Source organism: Python bivittatus, unplaced genomic scaffold (assembly GCF_059951505.1).
Source record: "Python bivittatus isolate LINGU-HERP-01145 unplaced genomic scaffold, Pbiv_v1 ctg000440_np1212, whole genome shotgun sequence".
In the NCBI taxonomy this organism is placed as follows: Eukaryota; Metazoa; Chordata; class Lepidosauria; order Squamata; family Pythonidae; genus Python; species Python bivittatus.
This window is the reverse complement of record NW_028277063.1, coordinates 2,023,030-2,036,981: the sequence shown is the minus strand read 5'-3', so window position 1 is coordinate 2,036,981 and position 13,952 is coordinate 2,023,030. Positions and strand designations below refer to the sequence as shown.

The 13,952-nt window shown below is 41.2% G+C and overlaps 1 protein-coding gene across 3 annotated transcripts in view; it reads right to left on the bottom strand.

The window, feature by feature from the left end:
- Window positions 1-10,082: 10,082 nt before the first annotated feature.
- Window positions 10,083-13,952, bottom strand: part of LOC112542703 (uncharacterized) — a 38,097-nt gene continuing 34,227 nt past the window's right edge. For all 3 annotated transcript variants that reach the window (XR_015796496.1, XR_015796495.1, XR_015796498.1), the window contains one exon: window positions 10,083-12,080. The gene's annotated coding sequence lies outside the window, so the exon portion shown is untranslated. The remainder of the gene's footprint in view (window positions 12,081-13,952) is intronic.

Genomic DNA, 13,952 nt, shown 5'->3' with positions numbered 1-13,952 from the left:
GACAGCTACATTAGAAGCTGAGCTATTTGTCCTGCAAGAAGAAAATGAATATACATTTTGTGTGCAAGATACACAGAGGACATGTTCAAAACGTCAGACTGTCATGGCGAAACCAAAACACAGTAAAGTAGCTGATAGTCCTAACCACAGTTGTTAGAATCTGTTTCTGAAATTTGGAGCAGCGTATCACAAAGTAGCTACTGTTCAACACAAAGTGACACCGTTAGTATTCATTCTTTTAATATCTCTTTCCAAAAGCAGAGCTATTAATTATATGTTTCTACTGTCTTTGCATCAAGCCCTGAGTCTGTTTCCGATATTTATTACACTTCTGCACAGCTATCCTGTTTTAATTATCTTTTGTTGTTCAAAATTAATGCACAATCCCATTAACTCAAAATTAACAAGGAAAAACTAGCAAAAATAAATGAAAGCAAATAAATCAAAATACACCATGATGTGTTTACAGTCATGGAAAAATAACCCCAATACAGCTATAAAATACCGAACCTAGAATTTCTGATAAAGCTTGGAATAGATGTATGCATCTCTATTGTGACCAATGCTGACATTTGCTTCTTTCACAGTGAATGTGAAATATCTATTTTCACATTTTCAAACCAATACACAAACTGAACACAAACAACTATATGAAATTTGTGCTTTCCCAAATTTGCAGTTTCCCCATTTTTTAATAAAGAAAATGGATACTCAGGAAACTTTTATGTTCCTAAAATAATACAAGAAAAAGTATTCTATGAGAAGAACTGTTTGCAGAAACTGTAAAATTGTGAAGAAAAATGTGAACAAAAATGTGTACGTTCAGAGAAATATGCATCAAATGTCATGCAACGTTTACTGGGATTAAAAAAAATAAACCAACAGATTTGCAAGACTGAAAAAAGATAAAAAACGGATAATTCTCCCATTCCTACTCATATCAGAGACTAATGCAGCTGTTTATCTTCCCAAATGACGTACATTATCAACGACATTGGACAAGCTGGTCAATTCCTATTTTAAAAATAACCAATCTGATCCCCAAAACGGCAGCCTTCCAGAAACAACGAGCACTTCATTTCTCTGGGACAGTATAGCTGACCTTTCAGAATCCATCTTTAAGCACCATCATCTTAAAGACCGGCTGTCATACGAAGAAGGGCCACAGTATTTCAAGAAATGCAGCACTGAACCTTCTGGTTTAAGCAGAAGTGGGTTTTATCCTGCAACACTGATCAATCAGCTGAACCTGAGGGTCTCAAATGGTTGGCTAAGATCTCCTAAGGGGCTGGCAGAAAATTTGAAGGGCCTCGCCCATTTTTTGGTGGTCTGACAGAAGGGTGCAGCTATGCTCACTTGCAATGCCTCACTGGTGACAGTTCCCAATGTTTGGGGACTTGGGGAGGGTGGCAACTAAGTGGGCCAAGATTATGCCCCCAAAGGCCCCTCCTCCCCCCCTCCTATCTTATCCTCGGTCTTCCTTCAGCCTGGCTAAGAGATAAATGTGTGGTCTGTTTTGGAAAAGACAATATTTTCTACGAATCTAAGGATACAGCAATATGTGTTACTATGGCCGAGATTTTGCAATATTTTACAATAATATTATGCACTGTTCATACGAAAGTAGGGAATTCATTAGTAATCCAGCAACTGATGATAAGTGTAAAACATAAGGTGATTTTTTTTGAATGAATCACCTTAGGACACATGACACAACTGTCACACAAGAGCAAAACAATCTCGCCTCTTAAAAATGTTTTAAAAACCAGAAAAGAGACAACCTGCAACAAACTACCCATGCAACCTAAGAAGGAAAAAGAAAGAAGAGGAGGAAAAAAAATTAATATCTTTTTAACGGTTTCCCCCTCTTCTTTCTTTTTCCTCCTTAGTTTGTATTTTTAGTTTGCCTGGGGTTGTTTCTTTTCTAGTTTTTAAAACATTTTTTTTTAAGGAGGCAAGATGGTTGTGTTCATTGTGTAAGCATAAAATATATAAATAAAAACGGCCGGGGTGGGGTGGGGGCAGTTGGCAAGGCAGACGGGCAAGGAGCACATGTTGGGGACAAGCGAGGCTGTCTCCGGTTCTGGTGTGCAGAGAAACGGAGAAGGAGAGAGAATATGCTGAAAGTTATAAAAGGCATCTGACATAAACAGCAGTGGAATGAAGCTCAAGGTCTACTTAGCCCTCCAACATCAGGGGAGATTCTAGAGAAGTGTTTCCCAACCTTGGCAACTTTAAGACGTGTGGACTTCAATTCCCAGAATTCCCTAACCAGGCTGGCTAGGGAATTCTGGGAGTTGAAGTCCACACGTCTTAAAGTTGCCAAGGTTGAGAAATACTGTCTTAGAGTCTGCTTAGGGGAGTACTGTATGTAGCAGTGAGTTCAGTTGCACCCGTACTTACTTTCTGGAAGTCCCTCAGGACCTGGCTTTGTCATCGGGCCTAGGGGTCTCAGGGGACCAGTGAGATCTTAAGGTTTGCTTGCTAATCTAATTGCTAATCTAATCTCTTGCTAATCTAATCTCTTGTGTGCTGTATGCTTTTTAAACTTTTTAACAACAATCTTTTTTTGAGATGCGTTATTGTTTTATATCTTTGTCATACGCCGCCCAGAGTCACTTCTTGTGAGATGGGCGGCTGTATAAATTTAATATATAAATAACTAAAATAAATAGCTTTGAAGAAAGCACGCAGCAGCTGTTACAAAAACATCAGCTTAGCCCCGAAAGACAGGAGAGGGTGAGAAAGAAACTCAAGATCGGCCCACCTTGATTCTCTTGCGTATAAAAGGGAAGGAAAGAGAAACTCTATCAGGCTTTCAAGATTCTGATTATAGAGCCTGTATCAATAAAATAGAGCTCTAATATTTCTTATATTTTATATGTCTGTTTCTTGACCTGGTCTGTCTCAAAGGACTGACATGATCAAAGCTCTGACCTCTGAAGAAATCCACCATGTGCTAAGAGGAGTATGACTGATTGTCTGTCTATAGTATGATTGATTGTCTGTGAACCTTACTAGAGATTATTACTAATTTCTTGAATAAAATTGAGTTGTACTAAACTTAGATATTGATGTCATGCTACAGTTCTTTAACGTACTTCTCTAATGCGGATTGCTTGGGCCTCTATGGGGAGGGAGGGGAGGGAGTGGTAAGGTGAAGATTTCAATGTCTAAGCTGCAAAGTGCCAGGTGGCCACTAGATGACAGCAAGGAGATGGAAAAACACCACCACTTCCCCACCATCTAGCAATTATCTGGAGTTGTGGTTATTTAATTAATTAATTAATTAATTAATTAAATTTATATGCCACCCATCTCCCCCAGAGGGTGACTCTGGGCGGCTCACAATTAAAATTATCCTAGATAGAGTCAGTTAACACGATCTGTGCCTGAAACGTGCATATCTATTCTGCACAGGATAATGCTCTGTACTTCTGACAAACTGAAGGCATGCCTGCAAATTTATATGAGAATAAACGTATTATGGTTTAATGTGCCACAAGGCTCTGGCTTTGCTGCAGAAGAATAACACAGCAGCCCATCTGGGAGATGTAAGTGAATAATCCGAGAGGAAGGGTCTGTTGGGAGTCAAGTGAGCTGTCAGGGGCTAAAGCATATTTCATGCAAAAAGTCTGTGCATGAATATTGTGTGCTTCATTTTATGGTGCCTTAAAATGTCAGCCTCTTCATGTTTGACATGGCTTCATTTTGTTAATCCTTTGCTGCCCTCTGCTGGGAGAAGGGAGAGACTTCTTACCGTACCTAGACAGCATATCAAAAAGCAGAGACATCACCTTGCCGACAAAGATCCGCATAATCAAAGCTATGGTTTTTCCAGTAGCAATGTATGGCTGTGAGAGCTGGACCATAAAGAAGGCCGAGCGCCGAAGAATTGATGCCTTTGAACTGTGGTGCTGGAGAAGACTCTTGAGAGTCCCCTGGACTGCTAGGAGGTCAAACCAGTCAATCTTAAAGGAAATCAACCCTGACTGCTCATTGGAAGGATTGATCACGAAGCTCAAGCTCAGATACTTTGGTCACCTAATGCGAAGAGAGGACTCTTTGGAGAAGACCCTGATGCTGGGAAAGATTGAAGGCAAAAGGAGAAGGGGACGGCCGAGGATGAGATGGTTAGATAGCATCACTGAAGCAATGAGCATGAAACTGAGCAAACTCCGGGAGGCAGTGAAGGACAGGAAGGCCTGGCGCAATATGGTTCATGGGGTCACGAAGAGTCGGACATGACTTAATGACTGAACAACAACAACAAAATGGCCGTCAGGCCAAGTACCTGTCCTTCTGCTTGACTCTTTTCTGTCAATATCCGTCTCAAAAAGGAATTCTGGAGAACTCAGTGTCACTTTGTGATATTTAATGCACTCCCACTTCTCTCTCCTGCCCAAGAACAGGAAAATATTTCAATTCAATCTTCCCAGGTCCTTCCATGTTATCATCTGCTGCCCATGTATTTGGGGAAAATATTCTGCAAATATCATTGTAGCATCCCAGGAAACCTGTTTCACTCTTGTCTTATGTTTTCTGCTGGCAAACCTCTTATTGGTTTCCTTCAGCAGCTCTTGACAAGACCTCAAGCTTGATTTAGTTTTATAGTTTTAACTCTTGCCTGCAGGTTTTATCTTCATCAGTTATATTGATATCATTATTTTACAGTGCAATTCAATATCTACTCAGAAATAAGTCCCAGTGCAATATGAAACTGTTCAGAAGCTACACGCAGTGAATTATTGTGTATAAAATTGTAGCCTTTGTCTTTAATTTCAGCAATGTCAGGCTTCAGGAATAGAATAGAATAGAATAGAATAGAATAGAATAGAATAGAATAGAATAGAATAGAATAGAATAGAATAGAATAGAATAGAATAGAATAACAGCCAGGAGCAAGGGAGGTGATCTTGATTACAATGATGATGGGTGCGCCATTGGAAGACCTGAAAGACCAAGTTGGGCACAGATCCTCTTGAAGAACATCTAGCTAGATGCTCATTAAGAGCAGAAACTGACATGATGGCACATAATCAATCAATCAATCATTGTAATCATCCACATGTAATCTACAGCTGCAAACAATTTTTTCATAAACTGCACATTAACACCAAGTCTTAAGGAATCATTCTCTTGAAGACGTGGTCTTAACATGCAGTTTATGAAGAAATTGCTTGCAGCCGTAGATTTAATACAATTAACATTTTAATATGAAATCAGTCCATTTCAGAATACTTGTGCTCAAAGGCAGCTGGAGGGTTGAGGTGGACAAGCATTCTCCACACAAATGGTCTGCTCCTCATTGCTCACTTAAATAAATGAATATCACTTTATTTCTGTTTGAGAAACTAAGCAATGGGATACTGCTTACTCTCCCAGCTCTGCACTTTGTCTCTTCTGAATCTGACCTATTTTTTTTGTTTGTTTGCTTCTGGCTGTTATTGCTGGTAACTCATTCTGGAAGGGTGTCCACAGGGCTTGGTCAAAAACATCAAGGTGGTGGCCACACGCGTGTGCTTGAAGCTCCTTCTGTTTTTTATATGCATCACATGTGATCACATCATTATAGCAACCATCTTGATATTTCTGACCATGCCTTGCAGATACCCCTTCACTCTCTGCAATACCATAGCACTATCCAGAAGTAAGGGTGCTTGGGAACAGTAGTCACTCATTATTGTAAAAATATCATTTCTGTTCTAAATATAAAAATGGCATCATTGTGTTTTCCCCCAATTTGGCACTGAAAAGAATTTTAAATGAAGCTTCAAAAGCAACTTCATCCTCCACTGACAGATATTGCAGAAATATGTTGAAGCCATGACTAAAATCTAAAATCACTTTAGATATACAGGAAAGCCTCCATTTTACAATTGACAAAATTGGAATTAGGACCGCTTTGCCCCAAAACAATGGCCATTCTTGGGCCAATGAGCCTGGATAACATTTCTACATTTTAGCTAAATTTTACATAAGTTACTTAAATCTGTATTTTTTTCATAACCACTTCATAACATTTTGCATGGATTGAGTTAAATGTACATAAATGTACATGTTATATAACATTGACAAAACTTTTACATAAATCATAGTGGTTTAACATGGGGTACATAAAGTCATTCAGGTCAATGTTTCAACCACCCAACAGCTGCAGTTCTCTCCACAGCTTGGATCTGCTTGCTTGGTTGACCCCAAGTCTCTGACACCCACCTGCACAGCCCAGTTCCAGAAGCCAATCTTAGTGGGTGGGCCACCCCATTTTTTTCCTTTGCTGCAAAAAAAAATAATAAATCCTTGCAAGCTAATTTCCTATCAAGCCCACTGGCTTAATCTACTTCTCACAGCTGCACAAGTGATCTGTGCCCTCTATGTTTCAGGTGACTCATAGACAGATAATTTGGGGCTGGAACCATCAGAGGATAATTGACTGGCCAAATGCGCTTGCTGAGTCAGCATCCAAGCAATTCCTGGCTTCTGTGCAATCGCACACATGGGAGGCTTCTTAGATACTTGGCAAACTAATTTGCACAACTTTGTAACAAGCATAAGTGACAGAAGGCAGGAATTTATGTGGAGGCAACAGCTCAACTCTATTTCTCAAAGGTTTGGATTCTGCTTCGTGCAATGCATTAAGCAGAAGGTGCTGAAAGACTCTGCAGAGACCTTTCAAAATAAGGAGACTCTCCTGGTGACTTCATGAACACCAGGATTTTCTTTTATGGGCAATAGTATGGAAGTGGTTCACCACAGCCTTCTTCCAGTGGATTTCTATAGTCCAGCTTATAACCCTGAGACTTCCTGAGACTCATCCAAGTACTAACCAGGTCCAGCTCAGCATAGCTTTACATCAAGGTCAGATAGGAACAATTATAATAACCGTTTTCACTTAAATTGGATGAATTACGTCAAATAGTATTTTTGTTCCCTCCCCATCCTGCTTCTTTGTCTCAATTACGTCTACGTTAACCCTAACCCTACATTTGACCTTTAGCAAACTACAAAAAGGTCAACTGAAACTAAAAAGAAAATCATAAGTCTCCCCTTCCGCCTACCACCTCCAAGTTGAACCAAAATGTTGTTTGTATGATTTTGGCTTAGTGTGCTATATGACTCCAGCAGTCATGTCTTGGAAACCATGGGCTTATGAATTAACATGGGCAAGCCCCACAAATCAGGATTAATAAACTACAGCTAAATCATTGCTTAGCATGATGTGTATGCATGGGCATTCTGTATGTACATGTATAGGGGAGTGTTGGGGGTGTCAAGGGAGCTTTGCCAGAATTTCTATGCAGACAGAAACATTCTTCAGGTAGATCTTTTCCATTTTAATTGTTTTAGTAAGACTGAGAGTAGATGGGTGCCAGCTGTGGAAAACTGATGCTGGCTCTAGACATCTCTTAATTCTTAGGGAAAAGCTGAAGAATGTGTGGGGTAATGTGATGTGCTCCACCTGGGGCTGCTTAAAAGACTATCAAGACACTGAAATTAGTGCAGAATCCAACAGTCACATCCTGGCTGGTAGGAGCAGGATATGATATGATATGATATGATATATGATATGATATGAGGGCTGCCCTGGCTTGCAGTACATTTCTGGGTACAGTTCAAGATGCTGGTTTTACTTATAAAGTGCTGTGGTATGGGCCAGGATATCTACAGGACAGTCTTCTCCAAGTTGACCAGCCAATTTGTACTACTCGAGAACAGATCTCCAGATACCCTCAACCTGGGAAATCAGGGGGGTGAGAGAATGGAAGGGAAGTGGTGCTTTTTCACCTTTCCCCCTCTTTATTAAGTTTCCTCTCATGCATCAAGATTAGTTGGTCTTTATTTTAGTCACCTTAGCTGCAGCAATGACAAAGTTGTATTATTTCCATAACACACATTGGCAGCTTTAAGATGGATAAAATCTGTAACCCTTAACTTTAGTGGGGACTGCAGTGACTGAGAAGAAAGGCAATAGAAGTGCAATAAGGGCTGGCAATGGGGCAATCATTCCCATTGATCAGTTTTCTGCTGATTCAAGAACAGGTGGAGAGCATTTAAACTAGAGTGGGAGGTGGGGGACTAAATTCCAAAAAGCTGACAACTCCAAGATATTAAAAAAAGAAAAACTGTAACTTTTATTTCATTTACATTTACATTTTATTTACGTTTAAATTAAAGCAGTTTAAATGGTTACTCTCTGTGTATTTAATACCAGTTAAATAAATTGTGAGGGAATGAAGAGGGGATTGTTGTCTGCACTTGGGAAAAGCAGCTGCAGCCAGGCAGAAAGGCTTCTCACCCCACTTCCCTCGTGCATTCATTCACTCACTCGCAACTTTACTCACAAGCATCCACACTGGCGTTCCAGCTGCAGGCAATTGCTGGGCCACACCCTGGCATTTTCAAGGACAGAGGAAGCCTCACTCCAGCCAAGCCCTTAGCTTACAAAACCAAATGCTAAGATAGAGTGGGGTGTGCATGGGAGAAACTGAGATAAGAAAATGACAAGCAGGCGGGGAAGTGGAGGTGACATCTGGAGATTGGCAGCTATTACAGGCAGACAAGAGGACTCTCAGTCAACTGCCAGGATCGTGAGTTACGGTGAGCAGCATCACCTGGTGGGATTCCTGCCTGGAGCTCCACGGTAACTAGAAAAGGAGTAACCACATTGAGGCAGCACCTCATTCCAGCTAATGTAAGAACTTTTGGAGAAGGCAAAGGTTGTATGCCACTTCACGGACTCTGAGACTTTTGTTTGGGCTAAGTATTAAAGGACTGAGTATTAAAGACATATTTCCTTGGCAATGTTATCTTGCAAAGCCTAGAAGGGTTGAGAGCAGTAGCCTGAGGTTGGGGAAGGGGTGTGCTCCCATAAAGCATTGTGTACAGATCTGCTATGCTGTGGTGTGTCCAGTCCTTGGAAAGCAAAGAACCTTCACATAAATAATTATTCCTTTATGTCAAATTAAAAACAATAACAACTTGATGTTCATCTTGGAAAGGCTGGGCAGATCACTCTGCAAAGTTTTCAGGGGTTGTATATGGCCCTACATCCTCATGCACTCAACATAACAGCCTTTTGTCAGCTGATTCACCTATGGAGATTATTGGAGAAACAATTTAGAAATTGTTGAGTCACTCTTTGTGAGATGGGTGGCTATATAAATTTGATAAATAAAAATAAATTATGTCTCTAATAATCGAGAACTTGCAGAATAAGGAACTTATAACTGGATGCAAACTGTGTATAGGAGCATTTGCTATGTTCGTAAGAGGGAACAATTTGTAGTGGTAAAAGGTACCCCCCATACACATATAAACTGCATTCACTACCAACCCTATGAGATGCCCCCCCCCTCCCGAACTGCTTAAAGGGCCCTTATAAGAAAACATTTACAGCAGGCTAAAGTGACCCTGAGTGGTGACAGGGCAAAGAACCAGTCAGGAGCCTGTGGCTCAGTAAACCAAATTGTGTATATTCACTGACTGTATCTCAGAGATAGTATGGCTAGCATGCTGATCTAGTGAGAAGGGATCAATAATGAGAAGGACATCAAGATGAGTTTATCAAAAACATTCCAATATCATGCTGTAATTTACACTGTGTCTGCCTTTTCCCTTCATCTTGTCTTTGCAATGTAATAGGCCTAGAGCAGTGTTGTCCAAACTTGGCCACTTTAAGATGAGTGGACTTCAACTCCCAGAATTCCCCAGCCAGCATCGCATGGCTGGCTGGGGAATTCTGGGAGTTGAAGTCCACTCATCTTAAAGTGGCCAAGTTTGGACAACACTGGCCTAGAGTATATAAGTTCTGGTTCTACTTTTGCTCAGCAAAGTGCCAATGCTTTGCTGGGAGCCCAGTATATACTGTGTTATTGTTTGCATGCTAATACAGTTATGTTGTATCTTCAAAGTGATTTGGTTGCTTTAGATGAGCCAGGTTTTGGCCACACCAAATTACAGTAGATTTTCCTTGCCCCCTTCTGTATTGGCAGTTGTCAAGGCAGTGATCAGGTGCCCAGGCAATTGGTTGTTTTAGTCCTTTTAGATCCGGAGACAATGAACATGCCCGTAAGTAAGGAGATTTTAAGCTTTATTGTCAACTCCAGCAAACAGATTTAAACAGGAATATAAGAATTAGCAGATAGAATTAAACAGAAATACATAAGCATAGTATAAAAGTATAACGTACCAAGCAAGATGATATCCAATCTCCCTTCAGCTGTCAGAAGCCCCAGTGGCCTTCCAGTGGAAGATACCCCAAGGCAGCCAATTCACACAGCACCTGGGACCAGGGTCTGTGTCGAAGCTCCAAATTCCAGGGGCAAAGCCAGGGCTTTTTATCAAAGTCTGGCACTGCAACCCCATGACTCTGTTTTGGAGTCAGTGGCTTTGAGAGTGACCGATCCTGAGGATTTTATCCCCCAACCCCTGCACTTCTAAGTAAAAGTGAAAAACAAGCCAGCTAAACATTATTATGATTCAAAGTGAGTTTTCTTAATATGTGCTGGAGAAATCAAACTATGTCACCTAAACTCCTCGAAATAACGGTCTTTCGCATTGCTGCTACACCTTCGATCTTCCCTCATCCTGTCTTCCCAAATATGAGATCCAGAGCGTGGAGTTTCCATGGGTGGCCAGCGAAGTGGAAACAGACTCTTTCCAGCATTGACATTCTGCCCAGTATAAATCCCAAATATTTAGCAATAACTTCTTATCAAGTACAAGATTTTTTTAAAATTATCGTTTACTAAGAACAACTATGTGAGAAAAAGAAGAATGAAAAGTACCAATCTGCAAGACACTTCTGTGGCCTAACACTTGAATTATGACAAATTCACCTTCTGGTCCTAACCTGTGATTAACTTCTAGGAGGATAAATGGGGCAATTACAAACTGATTGTGGAATTCCTTCCTCTGGCCAAAAGCCTTCTTGTTTCCTTGGGGAGCTGAGGATTTCTACATGGATAGCTGTAATAATTGTTTTTAGAGCAAAATTAAAAAAGAATGCTATTGTTGCTTAGGCAGAAGTTTTTGGAATCTGGAGCTTTCAGCGCTTCTTCAGATGCATCAGCTGTTGGTTGCCAGATGCACAGATACCGAAAGAGATCAGGTGTGTCAGAAATCAGGAGCTAACCTAGTGGCAGGGTCAAACAGTTCCAAACAATTGTAAAGACCTAGCAGAACTGTTCAAGTACTGTATGTCTGAACTGAAATGGGAAGTTGTTAACATTGGTTTCTGCCCAGGAATATCTAGCAGGCCTATTCAGTCCAGAAAGTATTGGAAAAGTTCTTCGCTGAAATTTCATGCACAATTCAGTGACTACGAGGGAGCCCCTTACAGACATCAGTAGTTCCTGACATATACGTACATATAGTATATGCATTCTGTTCTGTAGAGAACAGTAGAGTATACATATATTTCAAGAGTTTCAAGTTTCAAGGGGTTATGAAATGTGAGACCTATAATTAGTGTAAAAGTAATATGTTACAAGATAAGCACAACAGTCATTCATGAGACCAGTAACTGGTAATAACACATAACATATTTCTCCGCTCTTATTGCAGCCACAGAATGCTGCCCAACGGCCCTGTTTAAGATCACTCGATCTCTTCTGGGAAAGGTGGGCCAAGTGACCCACCTACAGGGCCATGCAGAGGAGTTTTCTGGGCATCTGGTGGATAAAATTACAGAATGAGACTTCAGAAAAACTATGTCCAATGCAAGTGAATGAATTCTCCAGGTATCACTCAAACAAGCAGGTGATGTTCCATTGGTCCTGATCTGGGTCGCATCTTAGACATATAGGTGGGATCTGACCTGCGTTATCTACAGCTGGGCTGAAGTCAATTACTGCAGATTTGATGTAGATACGATGAATCCAGGCAAGTTGTTCAGCTACCTTGACAGCTGTGTGTAGTAGTTAGAAGAACCTGGAATGGACCCTTCCATCTGGGTTGGAGAGAAGTTCTGGTAAAGTGCTGGATCCACACCCAATCACCTGGTTCAAAAGGATGCAAATTTTCTTCAAGAGGGATGGACTGTGAGGAGGGCACTATTCCTCCAAAACTGTCTAAGGATCCTGTGAAGAAAGCATAAATGTAAGGATGACAATCCCCCCCTAGGGTACCCAGGTCAAGACCCTTAGTGATATCTGGTAGTCTTTCAAACAACAATTCAAATGGTGATAGCCCACAATCCTTTCTGGTCTAACACATAAATGAAACAAAGCAATAGGTAATACCTGGGGCCATTTTAAATGAGTCTCAAGGCATAGCTTTCCTAATAAGATTTTCAATTGCCTGGCTACTTCTGCAGCTGTATCACAATGACACGGATAAGCAATTTCCATGGAGCTATGGGTTGGTCATCAGGTACTCTCCACATTTAGTCAGAGAAGATTGCTTCAAATTTAGTTTTCCACTCTTCCCACCCACCCTTCAACAAAATCACCATAATTTAAGGGTGATTGAAGAAGAGAGCTGCAACAGAGAGGGAGGGGACTGGAGTGGCCGCCATGTGGCAACAGCATCAGCATAAGAGTTCCCCTTGGTCATCATGGAATCATCATGTTGATGTGCAAAGCAGTACCCAACCGCTAAGAGGGAAAGAAGTTGGACTGCACCCAGCAGAGCCAATTCCAAGGAAGCATGAGCAATACAGGAGCCATTGGCAGCAGTGAACCCCCATTGCTTCCATAAGGCTCCTGTGGCATGGCAAAAGCATACTTAGAATTAGAATAGATATTAACAGTTGTGTCTCTGGCAATATGATAAGCTTAAGTTAAGGCAATATGTTCAGCTGCTTGGGCTCCCGATGAAGGTGGGAAGCCCAGCAGATTAAAAAGAAAAAGAAAACAATTGCAGCCTCTGTTAAATGGACTCCGTCACCCACAAAGGAAGACCCATCCAAAAAGAGTTCAAAGTCAGGATTTTGTAGGGGCACGTTAGTAAAATCTGAGTGGGTTTCCCTACCAGGTTTATGTTCTGCAAATAGTCATGTAAGAACCTTCCTTGATCTGTAGTCTCAGGAAGCAGAGTTGCAGGATTCAAAGAAGTACATCACTTCAAAATCAAGTTTGGAGCAGCTAGGAGCTCTACTAAATGCTGTTGTGTAAAGGCTTGAGTTTGACATTTGAGGAGAATGGCAGCAACCTCATGAGGAACAAAAGCAGTCAATGGAAAACCCATAACCAAGTCTTGAAATATTTGAATAAGAAGGACAGCAGCAGCCAAAGCTCTCGGGCATCCTACAGCACCATGAGCAACAGGGTCCAGCTGTACAGAACAGTGGGCTACCAGTCACTGTTTTTCCCCCAAAGGGTTGGGTAAGGACTCCTGAAGCCACTCCCTGCTGCTCATAAACATAGAGAACAAAAGGTTACTCCTAATTAGGGAAGCCCAAAGCTGGTGCTTGGGTAAGCGCGTGCTTAACTTGGGTCAAAGGCTGGTGCAGGGCCTTAGTGGGCTCAGTTTTGTTAGGCATGTCTTTAGTAGTCAGAGCCACAAAAAGTTTAGCTGGCTTGCCAAACACTGGTATCCGAGGCTTAAAGAAACCTAGAGTTCCAAGTAAGGCTCTCACCTGGTACTTGGTAAAAGGCAGTGGCAATTGAAGAATAGCATCCACTCTGGCGGGGGAAAGTTCTCTTGTGCCTGGGTGTATAATGTAACTCAGGTAAGAAACTGCAGCCTGTAAATACTGAGGCTTACTGGATCAGGGTAGATTGTGCTGGAAGATGTATGGTAGCCAGATCTGCCTTCAAAATTTGCAAAAACAAAGTTGGGGATTCAGTATAACCTAGGGGCAGCCATGTCCACATGTATTGCTGACCTTTCCAAGTAAAAGCAAACAAATACTGAGACATAGGGTCAACAGGAATAGGAAAAAAAAAACAGTACAGAAATCAATCACTGTACAAGTAGTTCTTGCTTAACAACTGTTTGTTTAGTGACCA